At 38.4% G+C, this 15,809-nt stretch overlaps 1 long non-coding RNA gene across 1 annotated transcript in view; it reads right to left on the reverse strand.

Moving 5' to 3' along the window:
• Window positions 1-15,809, reverse strand: part of LOC110193914 (uncharacterized) — an 80,471-nt gene extending 64,662 nt beyond the window's left edge. Inside the window, exons 1-2 of the long non-coding RNA XR_002320582.2 lie at window positions 14,340-15,809; window positions 3,762-3,848 (exon numbers count right to left, since the gene is read on the reverse strand). This is a non-coding gene — a long non-coding RNA (uncharacterized LOC110193914). The remainder of the gene's footprint in view (window positions 1-3,761; window positions 3,849-14,339) is intronic.

The raw sequence follows: 15,809 nt of genomic DNA on the forward strand, positions 1-15,809 counted from the left end.
AAGGTCCTGTACAAGGAGGGGTCAGAATCAGTGGGAAAAGCCAAGATTAAGAACTGGACAGAGAAGTTCTCAGAGATGAAAGGTCTAAAGTTGTTGGAAGTGGAAGTAAGTTCAAATAAGAATTATGTACAGTGAGGTCCGAATGGGGGTTAGAGAAGGGTGAACACAGGACTTGGGCTGTGAGATAAGGAAACTAGGCAGTTAGTGTATTGAGCCAGATGAAGAGTTATCTTAATTCGTTACAACATGACTCAATTCAACAAACGTGTATGATGTGCTTTACAATGAGCAAGGATCTCTGTTGGATACGGGTGATACAAAGATAAAAATTAAATAGTCCTTGCCATCAAGGAGCTTATAGTCTACTGATAGAAACAGCATATACAGAGACAATAAAAATATAAACAAAGTAAAGTAAATGTGGGGGTGATGTGGGGGTGGGGAGTGGAGCTGAGAGCACTAACTTCAGGTATAGGGAAAGGTATCTCGTAGGAAGCTGCAGAGGTAAAGAGGGAGAGTGTTCCAGTTATGGAGGACAGCTTGTGCAAAAGTCACATCTAGTCTGTGGCCAGGTAGGTGATTTTATTCCCAGTCATATGTTACTTGAACCTTTTAATTTTTCATCATGTCTCTTGAGTTGGGGAGCATTTGTTAATGCCCTCATTCTCTATAGAATAGTGGTGGAATATGTGGGGACTGGGATGCACCTAGCTATTCAACACACGTTTATTAAGCAGTTGCCTGATATGAGGCCCAGTCATAGCATTTTGGAGCTGCTATCACAGAATCTAAGGGTTGGAAAGTATCTCAGGGATACACTAGAATTTTCTACACTTAGCCACCTAATCTCTACTTCCAGACTTTTGGTGATGAAGAATCCACCACTCAGAGGCAATACATTCTGCTTTTGGACAGTTTTAAGTTTTTCCTTACACCAAATCTTAATTTTCTTCTCTATAAATTTCATCCATTGATCTGAATTCTGCTTTCTGGGGTGATGCAGGAAAAGTCTCCCATGTCCATGAAGGAGAGTTCCTTAAATACTTGAAAGATATGCATCAGGTGTATGCTAAATTTTCTGTTCTCCAGGCTAAACCTTGGGCAAGTCACTCCAACTCTCTGTGCCTCAGTCTCCTTATCTGTAAATGATGACATTAGACTAAAGAAGCCCTCAGGCAGCATGCTGGCCTGTAATATTCCCCAGTGCAATTTTCAGTGTAATTTTCAAATATTTGTTAAAGTAAATAAAATACAATAGATAATGTTAATGTCATTTTCTAATTCAATTTCTAATTCAATATGCAGCCCAGCCATAAAGATCTTTATTTGTGGTTTAGTGGCTCTGTTTCTTTTTTTAATATGATACACTGCACTAGAGGGCCTTCTAAGGTTCCTTCCATATCTGATATTATAATGCTTCATTTTAAAAGTAAGAAAGCCAGGACTCAAGGAAATCAGTTGAGTTGTCCATGGTTCCCCTGGTCAAGGCATTTTAATTATATCATATTCCAGAACTATTAATTGATTCATGTAGCCCAGTTAGGTAATAATCTCCCTAAGGGCAAAGATAATGCCCTTAACAATAATTTATTGTAGTTTTTCAATCCTGTCCTTTGTCCATTTGGGTTTCCTTGGCAAAGAAAATGGAGTGGTTTGCCATTTCCTTCTCCAGCTCATTTAACAGATAAGGAAACAGGTACAAACAGGGCAAAGTGACTTTCCCAGGGTCATAGAGCTAGTAGGTATCTGAGGCTGGATTTGAACTCATGAGGAAGAGTTTTCCTGACTTCAAGTCTGACACTCTACTGTGACACCTAGCTGCCTTATAGTTCTTATGGAGCTGTGAAGACAGAGGACCTGGGTTCATGTCCTGGTTCTACTCTGTGTGACCAAGAGCAAGTCATGTAACCTCCTAGGCCTCTACTATCCTTATTTGTAAAATTAACAGATTGACTTCTAAGGGTCCTTCTACATCTAAATCTATGACCCTATGTCATATTGTACGAGGATTCTCTCAGGTCTTCTCATTTCTCTGCTGGCTTCATCCCAGAAGCCTTCTCTCCTGAAAGATGCCTCCACTACTATAGCCCTTCCTCTGATTGGTGAGTTCCTCCCTCAAGCCTCCATTTGAGGAAGTGCCCAAGCCAGCCACCCTTCTAATGGCTTGATACCTGACCGTAGCGGCTTGACCTTACCACTCCCACTTCTCATCTCCCATTTATTTGTAGCCTTCTCTCATTAGGATGTAAGCTCCTTGGGGGCAGGGACTATCTTTCTTTTTGCATGTATTTGTAGCGCCAGCATTTAACATAGCACCTGGCACAGAGAATACAGTCAATAAATGCTTTATCTATCAGATGTGGTTTGGATTAGATGGCTTCTGAAGTCCAGACCACCCAAGATTCTTTGTGATTCTGGGCAGAGGGCACCCTCTATGGCTATGGGAAGGGAGATGAATTGCTGTCATACTCCTATCTTGGAAATGGACACTGTAGAGATTCTGCTACATAGACAATAAGACAGAATAAGCACTGGGGGAGGAAAATATCTTCATAGAAACATAGAGATGGAAGAGATCTCTGAGTCTATAGTGCAAGTCCTTTATTCTACAGATAAGGAAACATCCAGAGAGAAGTGACCTGTTCAAGGTCACATATTTAGTTAGTGGAAAAGTTAAAGTTGGAATCCAGGTCTCTTGATTCCCAGATCAGTGTTCTTTTAAGCTCCTACCTCTATGAACCCTGCAGGTACAGAAAACACAAGTGACCCACAAAACTCAAAAGTATGTTAACAAATTCACAGCTCTATAAGGTGAACAGAGGAGTAAAACAAGTGTGATAGATTTTTTTCCCTTAAATTAATTGAAATAGTCAATCTGAACCTGATTATAGATTATAGCTGATGGCATAAACCTACATACAATATCATTGTTTAAGAAAATGATAATGTTCTGTATAAATATGCTCTTTAAAGTTGTCCTGGTGAACTCAGATTTTTATCTGCAAGATTACTCAAATAAGAAAACTCCATATCAGAGAATAGTAATGTTACCCAGCTAAATAAAAAATACTGACTAATGTCTCCAGAAAGAACTAATACCAAATTCACTAATTAAGTTCTTGTTTATATATGCTATTAAGACTAAATTACTTTCCAAATGAAATACAGTCTCTATTTCAATTAAACGACTCAGAATTTCGTGATCATTTCTACACCTGTTGTGTGACAACCTCAGAATGAGTTAATTCATTGTGACTTAATTTAGGAAAAATGAATGGAAAGGCATTTATGAAATGCTTACATAGTACAAAGCATACTACTGAGTATACAAATGGAAAAGCAAGACAATCTCTGCTGTCAAGGAGCTTGCACTCTACTGAGAGAAACAACACATAGAATTTCCTGTTGACAGTGAAATGGAAAGGTCCCATGGTTCTTAAGCTGTAGCAGCAAAGATAATGGTAATGTATATTCTTTAATGCCATTTATGCTGATGATCTTACTAGTTTCTGATATTGAACCATTTAACAATGCCAAGAAATTTGAAGGTAAGAACTCTATTTTCCATATGGTTTGTAGCTAGGGCTGCTGAGGAGGCAGGGTCTCTATTACCACCACCACTCCCAAACAATTTCCAAGACACATCTCCACAGAGGTTATTTCCTGAAGTGATGGCTCTGGGGGCTGAACTGGAAACAAGGCTAGATGTCTGGGGATGGGGGGAGGAAAGATGTTGCCATTTCTGGGGCTCTTGGGCTTACTTGTTCAGCGGTAGCACTGGTGGTAGCAAGGAGAGTGGGCTCTTTCTCCACAGTGACTGATCTCCTCAGTGATGGAATCCTGGGGCCCTAAATGGAAACAGGGTGAATGGATTTAGGAACATTACTATTCCCAATGGTCTTGGGTTTAGGGTCCTGAGATATCTCTCTCAGGGTCTTTAATGAGGTGATGGTGGAGATAGTGGCAATGTCTTGACTTGCCTGGCACATGCCACTCCTTTCTTTTTTTCACCTTCACTTTTCACTTCAGCTGGGCTAGCTTACCTGCCCTCTAGGTAGTGATTACCTAGTAGTAGGTTGGGATGGCTAGTCCCTTCTCCACAGGGGTTACTTCCCAAGATGAGGGCTGAGCTGAAAGTTAGAGAAGTTGTTTGGGTGGTGGAAATGCTGTTTCTATTCCCAGAATCCTTGGGCTGACCTATGTAATGAGAGATGCCTTGAGGTCAATGGCTCAGTTGCCTCCAGAGCCAAATTGGGGAGAAAACCCTTCCTTTTTCTCTCTACTAACACTCTGTTTATATCTGGTTTGAGCAGAGGACTTGCTTTCCTGTTGCCAGTGGCCTATGTGACTGAAAGCCCTCTTTGCTTTCAAGAGAATTGCAGAGACTAAGAAAGAAGGTCATGGAGAAGCCAAGAACAGAACCCTTCCTAGACAATCAGGAAGCATTCTCTCTCCCTTCATATTACCTAAGATTTTATAGGTTTAAGAGCTAGAAATCACTGAGACTAATTCCCCCCCATACACTTTTTTTTTCAGATTAAGAAACTGAGGCCCAGAGAAGTTATGTGGCTAGTAATCCTAGCAGATCATAGAATAGCCAGGATTCAAGCCCAGTCATCTAACTAGAAATCTATTGTTCCTTCAGAGCAATCCCGTGTTGGAGAATTTGGCTCCAAATTGCTTACATGTTATTATGAATTTAAAACATTGCTGCATTTAGTTCTAAAGCTGGGTCCATTTAACTGGTGGCTAAACTATCCCTGTGGATAGCCTGCATGCAATTGTTATTAAGCATATGATGTATAATAGGGCCCTGAAGGGCGGAAAATGTAACCAATGCTGTCATTTATTGAAAGAAGCTATTATTGTTCCTTGGGGGGGGGGGGAATCTTTTTTTATGGTATATAAGAAATGTTAAACATATTCATACATTGAGTAGGGATAGAACAGCACATTCATGAAGATGTTAATGGGATATTTTGCCATTAATGAGTATAAGCATTTACACAACAGAAAAACAAACCAACTTGAGAAATCTATAAAGTTTTCTAAGCTGTTCCATAACTTTCTTTGTCAGATCTTCTGGATTGAATTCAAAGTAAGTATGATTGAAATGCCAAAGCTATGTAACTATAACCGATAGAAATGTCACCAACTTAGTATTATCAGGCATGAAGTTATATTACATTTCTACAAGGGAGGGATGAGGATCAACTAAAAAAAAGTGTGGGAATGTGGCCTAAACAAGCAATTCTCACATACTCTCCTGGAAAAAATGAGCAAATGCCAAAAAAAAAAAAGTTTAAGCAAGGAAAAGCTGACCCTAGTAAACTTAAAATGATGCAATCTCTAGTCAGTCCTGGATAATGCCAGAGAGAGGGTTGTCTGTTTTTGTTTTTGTTTTTTTTCGTGTTTGTCGCCTCTATTAAAATAAGGTATCTCCGGAAGCATGCATGAGTGAGTATGTAAGACCACAACAGTTGAAAGAACACTGGTACTCCATTTGTATAAATAGCAGTGTAGTATCTTCTAGGAAGATTCCCCCTTTCTATACTGTGTGAAATACTCCTTAATAAAGGGTGGGGGAGGGAAGAAGGGCATAAGAATTTATTAAGCAAGTACTGTGTGCCAGGCACTGTGCTAAGTGCTTTACAAATGTTATTTCATTTGATAAAGGCATACAATATTCAAGACCAGCTGGAAGGGAGCCATTAGATCCTCCAGTCTAGTCCAGTCCTCTTGTCTTATAAATGAAGATCCTTAGACCCCCAGAGGTACACAGGTGGTTAATGACAAAGTCAGAACTAGAACTCAGGCCCCCCACCTCCGGTTCAATATCTCCACTTCATGCTGCCTTTTCTCTAGTTTCAACAAAAGACCCAGCTGGAATTGGTTGGGTTTTTTTTCCCCAAAAGGAATTTTTACTAATGAAAAAAACAAAGATGTTGAAACAGGCAACTTCACAGAATATAGTTTGTAGTCCCTAACTTCATTATATCTTGTCACTGATTGATTGGCTAGGGGGACCATCCAGACCTGCAGTTTCTTTCCCCCATGGATGCCAGTCTTCTCCTGGGATCTATCTCTCCAGGTACAGATATGGTTTCCCCTCCTCATAGTTTCTCTGCAGTCTTGGACAGCTGTTGTTTTTGTCAGACTACTTCCTCCTTTGGTTGAAATGCAGCCATACAATAGACATGTGAAGTGCCTACTAGGTGCACTCACTGTATTAGGTATTGTTGTGGAGACTAGAGAAATCAAATACAGCCCCTGCCCTCCATTCTTTGCTTTAGGGTGGAGATATTCCTGTGAGAGGGACCTGGGGACATACTGATTCATCCTTCTGGTCAGCTACTACCCCCCTGGGACTTCTTGCTGGCCAAGTCTATGGGTGATTTGGCTCAGTAACCTACTGGGTCCCAGCCAACCAGGCTTCTGACCGGTTCAAAGAGCCCATCCCTTCCTCCCTCATGTGAAATTGCAGGAATTCTGGGGAGTGAGCTATCCCACCATCACATTTCCCTTCCAGGATGTTAGGTGGATTCTAATCCCACTGCATTCCCTGATAGGCAACAAGCAAGCAGAAATGCCACCAGGTCCTTTGAGGTCCCCCCCAAAAGCATCTGGCTCATCCCCATTTGGCCCAGTGGCTAATCTCCCACAAGTCTATCTCTTCTATGCTTTCGCAGATTCCTACAGACATACTTTCTGCTCCTCATTAAAGGACTGCCTACTTCATTTGTCTTCCCATTCTTGTTTGCTGCTCCATTAAAAGGTGCCTCCCTACCATTGTTCATTTGGTTGGATGACTTAGCCTATTCTTCATCTCCTTTAACACCCTGACACCCAAGTTCATTCTCACAGGGAAACTTAATGTTTATATCACAGAATCTCAGGGTTGGAAGGCACCTAAGAAGCCTTGCTGACCAAATTGTAACTGGATAAATACCCCCTCTACCTGACACCTAACAATCTTTTGTTTAAACACTTCCATAAAGTGCAGAGGAATCTATTATTTTCCAAGGAAGCCCATTCTAGTTTTGGGTAACTCTCATGATTGGGGAGTTTGTCCTTGCCTCAGGCCTATATCTGTTCCTTTACAAGTTATATCTGTTCAATGTTTCTTGCTGAGGTAAAATTCCTGGCTTCCAACAGAAACATTTCCTTTATATCTCCCCAAGTATTTAACACTGTGCTCTGTACACATAGTAGGCACTTAATAAGGCATTTGAAATAAGCATAAGAAATATTCTTTAAAATATGTTCATTTTTAATTTAAAAACTGTGCTTACTGTAACAATTATTTTAACAGCATTTTTCATTTTTCTTTTGAATATTACCAAAATAATCATTGCCATTCATCCATCCATCTGGCATTGAGTGTCAGGAAAGAGCAGAGGACTTGGATCACAGACTTATTATTGCCCTGCATTTCAGTGCAAATCAACAAACCATCGTTAAGAGCACTCACTCCAGAAAAGAGAGGTAGGTATTCATCTATTAAAAGCAAATACTCAACTTTCACCAAGATTGTTTTAATAGCTATACATGTAAGAGTTTGAGGTAAATGTTTAACAACCAGCTCTCTGAGGGAAAAAAAAGCTCCTTCCACAAACTTTTAAATTAAGTTTACATTATTTACATTTTCCACCACTTTCCTAAGTCTCTACAATCACCAAAACAATAAATCAAGCCCTGATTTGTAGCATTTGTGGATTCCTGATACATAAATGTTTGCACTGAAAATTTAACAATCAGTCCTCCTGAGGTGATATTAGCTGGTTTTAGCACCCTTCCACGATAAATGATAATTAGCTTGCTTCCCACTAGATCAGATGCTCCCAGCCTTTTTGAGGATCAGGATCCCTTTTTAACTAAAAAAAAAAAGTTCTGGCATCCATGCAATAATAGTAGCATTACATGTTCCTTTTGATTGGAAAGAAAAACATAATGATTAATGAATTCAACAATACTTTTAAATGAACCAATATTACTTTAATTACAAAAGCATTACATATGTTTGAAAAATCAATCAACAAACATTTATTAAGCACCTATGTGTATCAAGCACTGTACTGAGTTCTGGGGAATACAAAGATCAAAACAAAATAGTCAGTGGCCTCAAATAGCTTACATTCTAATAAGAGAAATAACATGCATACAGATGAGTAAGTACAAAATATATGTATATGTACTATGTGTATGTATGTATACATATACACACACACACGCACACACATACATACACGTGTACGCACATATATATATATATATATATATATATATATATATATATATATATATGAATGTATATAATAAAAAAGGGAAGGGAAGGCACAAGGTGCCAGGAGAATTGAGAAGCAGAAGAGGCATTATGTAGGAAGTAGCAAAAATATTTGAAATATGGGAAGAAAATGTAATAAGTTCCCTTAATTCTAGTGCCTTCCCTCTGTTAATTATTTCCTATTTTTCCTGCACATAGCTTGCTTTGTATACATAAACATATATATATGTGTATACATATACATACATACACATACATATATGTATATACAACACATACATGTATCATGTTATCTCCCCCGTTAGATTGCAAGCTCCTTGAAGGCAAAGACCTTCTTTTACCTCCTTTTGTATCCCTATTGCTTAGTACAGAGTGCCTGACATACAATAGCAACTTAAAAAACATTGATTGATAAGTCCTTGAAGCTAAAATGAATCAAGTCCAGAAATGGGAATGTTATGGGTTGTTTATTCCTACATGCTAAATTTTAAAGGGAAACACTTTCTCATAAGGGGATGACTATATTTTTTTACCATAATAAAAAACAAAGACAATGATGTAGAACTTTTATTTAGTTAAATAACTACAACTGTAGCTAGATTTTTTGAGATGTCTTTTCTGCTTTTTAATAAAGAATTAGTTCTTCTGGGAAACATATACTTTGAAGAAACCTACTTCACATTTTTCAACAATTACATTTGGCAAACGCAGCTAGGTTCTGATTAATGCAAATAATGAGTCCTTTGAAGTGGTTCCATGTCTTTAAATGCACACTATTTGAAGTTATAATTACATAAAATATGGTAATTGGTTCCAGCCCAACAGAAATATGCAGTGGGAATTCAGATAATGCGAGCACTTCGTGGATTCATTATTCCCACCATAATTGGGAACTGGCTGCATTTATTATTTTTGTACAACTTTCCTTTTGGACAAGACAAAAGAGGACATAGTTGGTATCACATGATGCCATTTCCTCCCTCCTCCATGTCTACCACCACTATCACCACCACACCATTCTGAGTAATCAAGTTCTATTATTATAGATGGGATAAAAGCTCTAGAGCTGTGCCACTTAGAGGATCCCAAATGACCTTATTTTGAAACTGTTGTGTTACCTCTCTTCATCACAGAGGGAAAATACATGTTTAATACATATTTTTTTTGTCCACAATATACTTATACTGTGGCCAGGCCTTAATAATCTGAGTAAAGTAGAGGGTGGAAGGCATTAGCTGGAATTTGTTAGCATAGATTCAGACATTAAGGTCAAATACTTAGGATTCAAATCTATTGGAACTACACAATTTCCCAGGCTAAGCAGATTTTCAGTGGATGTCAGGTGCATCTTCACAATGTGGCCCTTCTTATCTTCTCATTCTTCTTACATGTTATTCCTCTGTATCTTCTGCTTCCAGGCATCCAGGACTACTTGCTATTCCTCATGTATCTCAGGGCTCATTGACTTTACATTAGCTATTCTCCATACCTAGAGTGTTTCCCTCTTCACCTTCAACATGTGGAACCCTGGGTTTCCTTCAAAACTCAGCTCATGTCACCTTCCACATTAAGTCTTTTCTGATATTCCCTAGGTGCTAGTGCCTTCCTTCCCCAAACTGCTTCGCATTCATTTTGTATGTATTCTCATATATTTTTGTATGTTTATGCTGTCTTTCCCTCTATAATGTGTCAGGTACTGCAGAACCCTTCTGTCTTTTCTTGGGGTATCTTCACTGCTCCCCCAGGGCAAATTATCTGCTGGACAAGTCTCTTAGCTCATCTCCCTGGGCCTACTCTTCTCCTGAAGCTCAACTTGACTCCCTCGACTCTCTGGGCCTGTTGGTTGCTGTATGCCTTCTACTGGGCAAATTGCTCTGCTGAAAAAAAGCCTATGATTATAGCATAGATGGGAGAGAAATTCTGTCCCCTCCCCCCAAACACCCATTCCCCTGTACTTTGGCACAGGGAAAAGGCAAAGAATGACAAAATGATTCCCTTCAAAGAACTGGCTATTTCTTCCATAGCTGGCTGTCAACTGCCAAGGATGACTCCCTTCTCAGAGTTTGTTTTGTTCTGTTTAAGGACATTGAGTGTGAGGTGGAAAGGCTAAAACTTCATGCTTTCTAAAGAAATAAAGCATTAACTTCCTTTACAAGACTTATTTAAATCTGAAACAGCTAAACCATTTACAAAATGTGAATGGACAATTTCTAGTTTCAATCAGGGCAGCTAGGTGGCAAAGTAGATAGAGGGCCTGTCCTGGAGTCAAAAAGAGCTGAGTTCTACATCTGTACTGAGATACCTACTAGCTGTGTCATTTGATTCTGTTTGCATCACTTTCTTCATCTGTAAAACGAGCTAGAGAAGGAAATGACAAGCTACTCCAGCATCTTTGCCAAGAAAATCCCAGACGGGTCACAAAGAATCAGACACAACTGAGCAACAACAAAAAAAAGCTTTACATCATTTGTAATCTGCAATTGGTCGGTCAGAGTGTGAGCAATTCAAGATTTCACCCCTTTATAATTTCTGAATGTAATTATTCAAAGTCTATATCTCATTGTTTTTGTTGCCCGCCCTTTTCACCATATAATTTCATGAAGGGATTTGGGAAGACTCAGTTGATAAGCAGATCTTAGATCAACTCAGTTATTTTCAAGGTGCAAAGGTTCCCAACCTTATAATATAGAAATATTAGTTGTTATTGGTCATGGAACACTAAATGGAATTTGAAAGGTATATTATATGTTTATACTTTTAATACTTTTCCACAATGTTGGTCATGGGACAATTTTATTATCTGTTGTGTAAAGTAGAACTTACTTTTAATTGTACTAAATTTACCTCTCAAATTCCAATGGATGCCCACTGATTTTAGAATTCTTAAGTTTGAGAAATAAGCCCAGTTCACCCCATTTAAATAAAATGGACTTATAAGTATTTATTGTTCATACCACTCATGAATTATAAACATCAATCACATTCCTTAATAGTTTTTGTCTTTTCTTATTAAAGAATCTTAATATCTTCAGATGGAAATCCCCTTCCCTCTAATCCCCTTGATGAATGTAGTTATATCACAGTGCCTTCCCCAGTTCCATTATTTCTTTCTTATAGCCTTGTCAACCACATTTATCAAAGCATGTTTTTCATGTCCTTAAATTCTCTAATGCACATTTTCCAGGTAAATATATATGCTATGTTTTCCAGTATGACCAATGCCACCTAATATTTCTATATTACAGGGTTAGAAACCTTCAACTTGAAAATAGCTTGATAAGAATTTTCTTTCTCCAACAATGGAATGGGCTGTCTTGAGAAGGAGTTAGTTACCTGCCATTGGAAGTATGTAAGGGCAAAAACCGGGTAACCATCTCTCAATGATGTTGTAGTGGGGATTTTTGCATTTGGTTGGGGGTCAAAGTAGATGCCACCTTAAAGGTCCCCCAAAATGCTAAAAAAAAAAAGGGGAGTTAAGTTAGATTGGCTATCTGTGAGTTGGCAAATTCCTATCCTGCCATCTCTTTAGTATCTCTTCTGCTATCAATATGTAAAGATAATAGAGGCACGAGGAGATGCTAGGAATGGAACATTTTAGCCCAAAGACTTTTAACCAGTCTTTACTTTGTACTGTCTCAGGCTGAGAGCGATTTCTGCATTCTTTCTATAATAATTAATGTGTGATATATACATATTTCCTGTATGCCCATAAGGACACTGGCCAATACCTCCCCTATCCCCAATTATTAAAATGCACATGGCATTTTGGAGATTCTTTCAATTAAAATATTTTTTATTATGAACTTAATAAACATCAAGGAGCACAACTTTTCCACATATAAAGAACAAAGAAGAGGATTATACACCAAGCACTACACTGTTAAGTGTTATGTGTTTTTAAGTATGTTAAACATAATTAAAACAAAGTTGTCTTGCCTTTATTCCTTTCCAATTTTTTTTTGTTTTCTTCTGTGTATTTCTCATGTTTTAGTGAAATTCTTTTGTTTCTCTTTTTAAAAATCTAGATTGTTACCCACTGACTTCTCCTCCAGACCTTCCTTATAACCTATTAACACAACATAGGTTTGCTATATTGATCAAATCAAGCTATCACCTTGGAAATCAGAGAGTAAAGACATATATCATTGGAATATAGAATAAAAAAGCTTTTTGAGGCAGGAAATGGAATTAGGAAAGGGTCCAGAGCACACAGATCATTGGCCTAGGTAGAGTATTACAGGAAGCACTCCGCCAACACAGAAGGGGTAGGGAATCCACAAAAGAGGGTAGGAGGCAGCTACCAAAGACAAAATTTACCTTGCATGTGATAATGGGTGTAGGTATCACCCACTGTAAGAAACTACAGTATAATAATTTTAATTATAAAACACAAATGAGAAGATAACCTTAACACAAAAACATACATCACAAGGTTCCTTTAAATATTGAGAATGTCCAAAATGTCCAAAATTTTGTAATATTATTAAAATGGAAAATGGACAAAAGGGTAGACCTGACCACAAATGATCATTTCTTAAGGAAGTTTAACTTATGTAAATCAGTTATCACAAAAAAAAAGAGACCAAAAGAGCCTAGAAACTCTTAGTCAACAAACACAACAATTTCTAATGTAAACTTGTTTATAAGATCCTGAGGAGGATGCTGGGAGGCTATGAACAGTATCATTTCATACGACAGTGAGAAGCAGTAGAGGTAAAACAAATTTATAGAAAACATGGTAAAAGACCCAACTAAGCCAAATCATGGGAAGAATAATTAAAGCTGAAACTGAATGAAGATATCAAACAAATGAAAGGTAGTACATACTACAAATGGTTAAGATTAATAATAGTAAACTATTCTTTTTTTTTTTTTTTTGGTGAGGCAATGGGGTTAAGTCACTTGCCCAGGGTCACACAGCTAGTGAGTGTTATGTGCCTGAGGCCGGATTTGAATTCAGATCCTCCTGACTCCAGGGCCGGTGCTCTATCCACTAAACTATTCTTCATCAAAGACAGAGTGACCATACTTGGACTCTAATTTCATAGTCCCTAACGTGTTCCGTGAAGCAGTAGAAATGTACCTGAAGAAAATAAAGACAAGAAGAGCACTTGGACCAGGCTTAGTATAACAGAGGAGAGCTATGCTGGAGATGACACAACATTAAGGTCACTGACTGATGAATTTGTAAGATAACAGAAAGAAGATACCAAGAACTTAGAAAAATTCATGGATATTATTACTATTTTTAAATTGATTGAGAAAACATCAAGAGCTCCCTATGTGCCTACTTTCCCATAGATGGGTTTACACAAACCTATTAAAAGAAAGCCTACATCAGCCTATTAAAAGAAAATTTATTTTTATTCAGACCTGTGATTCACTTATATAACTGCAGATCTGCATTTCTATTAATGCAGATCTGCAGTTATTATGAAATTTGGTGTTTTAGAGAGTTGCTTGGGGTATTAAGAAGTTATTTGCCTTGCCCAGGGTTAAACAGCCAGTATATACCAAGTCAGTCAATCAATAAGCAGTTATAAGGCACCTATCAAGTGTCAGGCACTGTGCTAAGCTTTGCAGATACAAGAAACATAAAAGACAGTCTCTGCCCTTAAGGGGCTTATAATCTATTGGGAGAGGAACATACAAACAAATATGTACAATTAAGCAACATACAGGATAAATAAGAAATAATCAACTGAGGGAAAGCACTAGAATTAAGAGGGATTGGGAACCCAAGTCTCGTTGACTCAAAGTCTATTCAGTACACCCCACTGTCTCACTGCAATTACATAATTGACTGAAGAGTAGAGAGAATACAAGATCCCACTGTGCTTATTTGTTGACTATATTTAAAAATAAAAATACACACATTTGATTCAACAAAGTAAATGGCTCCTTAGAGGCTCTCCTCACAGCAAGTCTTTTTGCATACATATGTCAGGATCATTAAAAATTCCTTGAAGGAAGCCCAACAGAAATGTAGTTTTATTCAGTGACACTCTAATTACTATTATCAAGGGAGGCATGAAAGTGGGACACGTGTACTTACCAAAGGTATTTGATGCTGTCATAAAAGATGACCAATGTAAAGTTCAAATGATATGTTGAGTTTTTCCATATGCTCCTGCTTGTGACTGACACTGTGCTGACTGCATTAAGCCCCCAAAGTGCAATGCTTCCTAAATGAGATACATATTCAAGAAAACTTGGCTTATCTCTCCACACAGCAAAAAACAAATGGATGAAAAATGTTTATTGTCCAGAATAGTGCAAAGTGGCAGTCTGTCTTTGACTAATTGATTTCTGCATCCTACCCTCTATTTGTTACAAAAAACCCAAAAGGTCTGGTAACAGAAGTAAAGAAGCATTAATATGCTAATTAATATGCTAAACTGTAAAAAAATGTCCTTTGGTCGTTTTAGTAGTGTCCAACGCTTTGTGACTCAATTTGGAGTTTTCTTGGCAAAGATGCTGGAGTGGCTTGCTTTTTTCTTCTCCAACTCATTTTACAGATGTGGAAACTGAGGCAAACAGGGTTAAGTGACTTGCCCAGGGCTGCTCAAACTGTAAAAAATATGATCCCTTTATGAAGTACAAAACAAGTAATGATTGAAATGGAACTTAGAATTGGCTCTCTGAAAATTAGTCATGTCCCTGGAGGCCTTTAAATCGCCAAGGCTGCCATCCCTGGGGTCAATCCATTCATCCTGAGAGTTTGGTTCAATCCTGGCCAGGAGAAACTTTTATAATCTCCAAATCTATACCAAAGGGTAGCAGGGGAAGGGATTTTCTCTATTCTCCCCATCGGTCTTGGAATCTTGTGACAGAACTAAATTTGTCCAGGATGGAATACCTCATCTAGCAGCTTCATAGTAAATATATCTGAGAGAGTTACAAGCACAGTTGAAGGAGTGGAGGCACATAATCTCTGATCAGATGTGGACAGAGTGAAGTAGTAAATTGAAGAAAGAAGCAGTTTTTAGGAATGTGATCCCTGGAAGAAGAGAAAAGAGCCAGTATTCAAAGGACAATTATTCCTGGCAGGTGGGGGGGGGGGCTGGGGAAGTGCCTCCGAGGAGGGAACCTGAGGGTTCTACCCCTCATGACTTCACCTTTTTATGCATAAATGCATTGCTGCTTGCTCACAAGGCTGATGAGAAAGTGGAGGTCCCTAGGCTTGTGTTAGCTTTGGTTGAAGGTTTTTTGGGCTTCTAAACTCTGTGGTACTTGGAACAAAGCCCCAGTTAGCCCACCCTAGTTATTTCTCTGCTTGGGGATCATCTCCTAGTTCAACCCCCTTATTTTGTGTATGAGAACACCAAGGGCATAAAATTTAATTTATGGTCACACAGGTAATTCATAATATCATACAATTAGAGCTGAAAGGGACCTCAGAGGCCTTTGAATACAATCCCCTCACTTTATAGATGAGGACAAAGGCCTAGAGAAGTTGACATATTCTTCCCTCCGCCCCATTTCTGTAGCCACTTCTCACACACATAGGAGTTAGACTACATGG

Source organism: Phascolarctos cinereus, unplaced genomic scaffold (genome assembly GCF_003287225.1).
Source record: "Phascolarctos cinereus isolate Bilbo 61053 unplaced genomic scaffold, phaCin_HiC Scaffold_3;HRSCAF=262, whole genome shotgun sequence".
NCBI classification, from domain to species: domain Eukaryota; kingdom Metazoa; phylum Chordata; class Mammalia; order Diprotodontia; family Phascolarctidae; genus Phascolarctos; species Phascolarctos cinereus.